The 5,649-nt window shown below is 44.9% G+C and overlaps 1 long non-coding RNA gene across 1 annotated transcript; it reads left to right on the forward strand.

Moving 5' to 3' along the window:
• Nucleotides 1–356: 356 nt before the first annotated feature.
• LOC137346042 (uncharacterized) lies at nucleotides 357–4,901 on the forward strand. Its single transcript, XR_010968639.1, has 2 exons — nucleotides 357–527; nucleotides 4,337–4,901. It is a non-coding gene; the product is annotated as an uncharacterized lncRNA (long non-coding RNA).
• Nucleotides 4,902–5,649: the final 748 nt, after the last annotated feature.

Consider the following 5,649-nt stretch of genomic DNA (forward strand, 5'->3'; position numbering starts at 1 on the left):
AATATATCACATACGTCATCCATAACAGTATTAAGTTTCCGGATATAGCGAACAGTAAAATGATAGATTTCCTTCTGCTCTCCATCTCCGGATCATTATGATCCATTTCATTCTTTCTGCCTCTCAGCCTCCTGCGGACTCGATTGGCCGCCAAAATGTGTCCAATGGTCAGAGCATTGAGCAGTAATATCAGGAATGTTGGGAGCAGTGGGGTGAGACAGCGGTCAATCCAGCTAAATGCTACCCATGCAGTTAATGTGTAATACTGCAGCTTTTGATAACAGCCCCAGGGTCTGTTGTCGATTGTAATGTAGGGTTCAAATATAAAGTACCAGGGAATGTTTTTTAAACAGAACAGCAGACACACAGTTCCTATAACTACAGCTGCCGTTTTCTCGGTGCAATATTTAGTCCTCAGTTTCTGGTAACAAATAGTAACAAAACGATCAAAAGTGAAAGCGACTGTTAACCAGACAGAAATATCAGTGGCTGCACGAAGCAGGACGATGTTGAAAGAGCACACAGGGGTGAGTAACAGGAAGGTATTCGGGAAATAATAATCATTAATCCGAAAAAATATCACGTCAGTGATAACGACCAGTAGATCCGCCCCCGACATGGCGACCAGGTAGTGAGTGATACATCTGGAGAGACCGCACTTTCCCCGGGACAGGATCACAATTGTCATCACGTTAGCTGTAAAAGAGAACATAGAACATAGAACAGTACAGCACAGGACAGGCCCTTCGGCCCACGATGTTGTGCCGACCCTTTAACCAACTCTAAGATCAAACTAACTACATATCCTTCATTCTACTATCATCCATGTACCTATCCAAGAGTTGCTTAAATGTCCCTAATGTATCTGCTTCTACGACCACCGCTGGCAGCGCATTCCACGCACCCACCACTCTCTGTGTAAAGAACCTACCTCTGACATCTCCCCGAAACCTTCCTCCAATCACCTTAAAATTATGCCCCCTGGTGATAGCCCTTTCCGCCCTGGGAAAAAGTCTCTGGCTATCCACTCTATCTATGCCTCTCATCATCTTGTACACCTCTATCAAGTCACCTCTCATCCTTCTTCGCTCCAATGAGAAAAGCCCTAGCTCCCTCAACCTTTCTTCATAAGACATGCCCTCCAGTCCAGGCAGCATCCTGGTAAATCTCCTCTGCACCCTCTCTAAAGCTTCCACATCCTTCCTATACTGAGGCGACCAGAACTGAACACAATACTCCAAATGTGGTCTAATCAGGGCTTTATAGAGCTGCAGCATAACCTCGCGGCTCTTAAACTCAATCCCCCTCTTAATGAAAGCCAACACACCATACGCCTTCTTAACAACCCTATCAACTTGGGTGGCAACTTTGAGGGATCTATGGACGTGGACCCCACGTCTGTGGGCGGCACAGTGGCGCAGTGGTTAGCACCGCAGCCTCACAGCTCCAGCGACCCGGGTTCAATTCTGGGTACTGCCTGTGTGGAGTTTGCAAGTTCTCCCTGTGTCTGCGTGGGTTTCCTCCCACAGCCAAAAGACTTGCAGGTTGATAGGTAAATTGGCCATTATAAATTGCCCCTAGTATAGGTAGGTGGTAGGGGTATATAGGGACAGGTGAGGATGTGGTAGGAATTTGGGATTAGTGTAGGATTAGTATAAATGGGTGGTTAATGGACGGCACAGACTCGGTGGGCCGAAGGGCCTGTTTCAGTGCTGTATCTCTAAATCTAAATCTAAAAAAAAATCTAAGATCCCTCTGTTCCTCCACACTGCCAAGAATCCTGTCTTTAAGCGTGTATTCTGCATTCAAATTTGACCTTACAAAATGAATCACTTCACACTTTTCCAGGTTGAACTCCATCTGCCACTTCTCAGCCCAGCTCTGCATCCTGTCAATGTCCCGTTGCAACCGACAACAGCCCTCCACACTATCCACAACTCCAGCAACCTTTGTGTCATCGGCAAGCTTACTAACCCAGCCTTCTACATCCTCATCCAAGTCATTTATAAAAATCACAAAAAGCAGAAGTCCCAGAACAGATCCCTGCGGAACACCACTGGTCACCTAGCTTCAGGCTGAATACTTTCCATCTACTACCACCCTCTGTCTTCTATGGGCCAGCCAATTCTGTATCCAGACAGCCAAATTTCCCTGTATCCCATGCCTCCTTACTTTCTGAATGAGCCTTCCATGGGGAACCTTATCAAACGCCTTGCTAAAATCCATATACACCACATCCACTGCTCTTCCTTAATCAATGTGTTTTGTCACATCCTCAAAGAATTCAATAAGGCTTGTGAGGCATGACCTGCCCCTCACAAAGCCATGCTGACTATCTCTAATCAAACTATGCTTTTCCAAATAATCATAAATCCTGTCTCTCAGAATCCTCTCCAATAATTTGCCCACCGCCGACCTAAGACTGACTGGTCTGTAATTCCCAGGGTTATCCCTATTCCCTTTCTTGAACAAGGGAATAACATTTGCCACCCTCCAATCATCTGGTACTACTCCAGTGGCCAAATGAATTTGGCCTAACCATCAGCCTCAAGAAAACGAACATCATGGGGCAGGACGTCAGAAATGCTCCATCCATCAATATTGGCGACCACGCTCTGGAAGTGGTTCAAGAGTTCACCTACCTAGGCTCAACTATCACCAGTAACCTGTCTCTATATGCAGAAATCAACAAGCGCATGGGTAAGGCTTCCACTGCTATGTCCAGACTGGCCAAGAGAGTGTGGGAAAATGGCGCACTGACACGGAACACAAAAGTCCGAGTGTATCAGGCCTGTGTCCTCAGTACCTTGCTCTACGGCAGCGAGGCCTGGACAACGTATGCCAGCCAAGAGCGACGTCTCAATTCATTCCATCTTCGCTGCCTTCGGAGAATACTTGGCATCAGGTGGCAGGACTATATCTCCAACACAGAAGTCCTTGAGGCGGCCAACACCCCCAGCTTATACACACTACTGAGTCAGCGGCGCTTGAGATGGCTTGGCCATGTGAGCCGCATGGAAGATGGCAGGATCCCCAAAGACACATTGTACAGCGAGCTCGCCACTGGTATCAGACCCACCGGCCGTCCATGTCTCCGCTTTAAAGACGTCTGCAAACGCGACATGAAATCGTGTGACATTGATCACAAGTCGTGGGAGTCAGTTGCCAACATTCGCCAGAGCTGGCGGGCAGCCATAAAGACAGGGCTAAATTGTGGCGAGTCGAAGAGACTTAGTAGTTGGCAGGAAAAAAGACAGAGGCGCAAGGGGAGAGCCAACTGTGCAACAGCCCCGACAAACAAATTTCTCTGCAGCACCTGTGGAAGAGCCTGTCACTCCAGAATTGGCCTTTATAGCCACTCCAGGCGCTGCTTCACAAACCACTGACCACCTCCAGGCGCGTATCCATTGTCTCCCGAGATAAGGAGGCCCAAAAGAAAAAAGAAAGAAAGAACTCCAGTGGACAGTGAAGACGCAAAGATCATCGCCAAAGGCGCGGCAATCTCTTCCCTCGCTTCCCGTAATAACCTTGGGTATATCCCAAACGAACAGAAATAGGGAATCACCCACCTGGTTAAAACAAAATAGTCTGATGGTATTTGATGTGAAATATACTTTACTGCAGGAACTGGGGATGGGAACTGAACTCTTTACAGCTGCTAGAATTGTGTAATTGATTGAATTTTACTATCAAATTGCCATGTGATGTATAGAGTTTGGAGTGAATACATTTAAATCTTTTAGAAAAGACCATAGACTGATCAAATACATACTTTTGAAATTCCAGTTGAGCTGCTTTTGTTCCATTACAAACTCTATCTAAAGTGCGGTGGAAACACAGCAGAGCTCTGGGTAAATGTCCGGTCATTTAACTATACGAGTAAATGAACAGCGAGGTAATGAAATATAAATAATTGTCAGAAGTAGCAGCTCAGTGAAGGAAACACAAATAAACCAATAAAAAGAAAACACAAGGAAACTAACTGAAAATAAGTAATACATTATCAATTATAAATTGGGAGATAAATGGTCGATGGGGAGCAATGAGAAATAAAAAGGCTCAAAACGTATTCAATGCTAAACGGAGAACAGCAAGAATGAGATCAAACGGCAGGGTTTAGTTCCTGAGTCGGAGAGGGGAGTAGATACCTGGTGAGGGAACTGGCTCAGAGTCGTTAGGTTCTATTCTTAGACTAGTTGTAATGACTAAAGACAGGTGAAGAAAACAGCTGGTAAACAACATATTAGATAAATAATTGGTATGATTGAACTCGGTCACTTAGCATCAAATTAACAATACAGATGGTGACACGATTTTCCCTCTCTGTAAATCCCAGACACTCCCATCAGCGACCTGAACAGTGCAAAACCATCTGGACAAAATCCAACAATGGCTACAAGGTGGGGAAGCTGAGAGTTGAGCAGCAACAAACAACAATACTTTACCTGTGGATCCCAGGAACAAAGGAACTTTCGAAAGCAGACGATCGAGGAAGGACAACAATCCCGTCCTCGCTGTCCTCACCTCTGATATTGCAGGAAAATTCAGAGGCAGATGACGGTGATTATCTCGAGATCCCTGCAAAGATCAGTTCAAGTGAAAACAGAGCTTACATAGCAAGCTAGGTACCGACCTAGAGTCAGCTTCAGAGAGAATGACTAAGAAGGAGTTCCATCTGAACTGGATGAATCACTCTGTCATATTAAACAGGTACATCAGTTAAATGGAGAATCCCTCTCCCTGGTGTGAAAGACTGTTCTGAAAGCTATTCCAGAGGATCAGGACAATATATATAACTGAGCTCCAGAACAAACAATCAACAATGTAAGAGATACTTTGAATAGTTTGACTCGGATACATTTGATGTGCAGGATAGTGTGAAATATAACAGTTGGTCAATTTGCTATGTGTAAAGAGTGTCATTGATTAATTTGTATAGAAAGAGGTTAAACCGGAGAGTGAGATTGAGAGAGAGTACAAGATAGTCCAGAGACATCCCTGTACTGAATATACATCCTGAGCAGTATAGGGCAGCTGGTGCAGAAATAATTAACTGTATTCCTCTAGAACTGACATTGATAGTAAACTCTTAGATGCAAATTATATCGCATGCGTTTCGGAGTGTATAAACTTAATCTAATGTTTTGGTGTGTGTGTATGTGTTTGTGTGTCTGTGTATGTATGTATTTGTGTGCGTGTTTGCATGTGTGTATGTGTTTGCGCATGTCTGTGTATGTGTTTGCGCATGTCTGTGTGTCTATGTTTTTAGCATGTGTGTATGTATGTGTTTGTGTGTGTGTTTTTGTGTGTTTGTGTCTATGCGTTTGTGTTTGCATGTGTGTGTTTGCACGTGTGCGTGTATGCTTGCGTGCGTGTGTGTGTATGTATGTGTTTGTGGTGTGTGTTTGTGTGTATGTATATGTTTGCATGTTTGTGTGTATGTGTGTTTGCTGTGTGGGTATGTCTGTGTCTATATGTGTTTGTGTGTGTGTATATATGTGTTTGCGTGCATGTGTGTATATATGTGTTTGCATGTCTTTATGTGTTCGTGTGTGTGTTTGATTGCATGTGTGTGTGTTTACATGTATGTGTGGGCGAGCGCTGGGCGCGGGGGGGAGGTGGTGGATGTTGGTGTGTGCGCGCTGTGGG

The sequence above is a fragment of the Heterodontus francisci genome, chromosome 29, assembly GCF_036365525.1.
Source record: "Heterodontus francisci isolate sHetFra1 chromosome 29, sHetFra1.hap1, whole genome shotgun sequence".
Lineage (NCBI taxonomy): Eukaryota > Metazoa > Chordata > Chondrichthyes > Heterodontiformes > Heterodontidae > Heterodontus > Heterodontus francisci.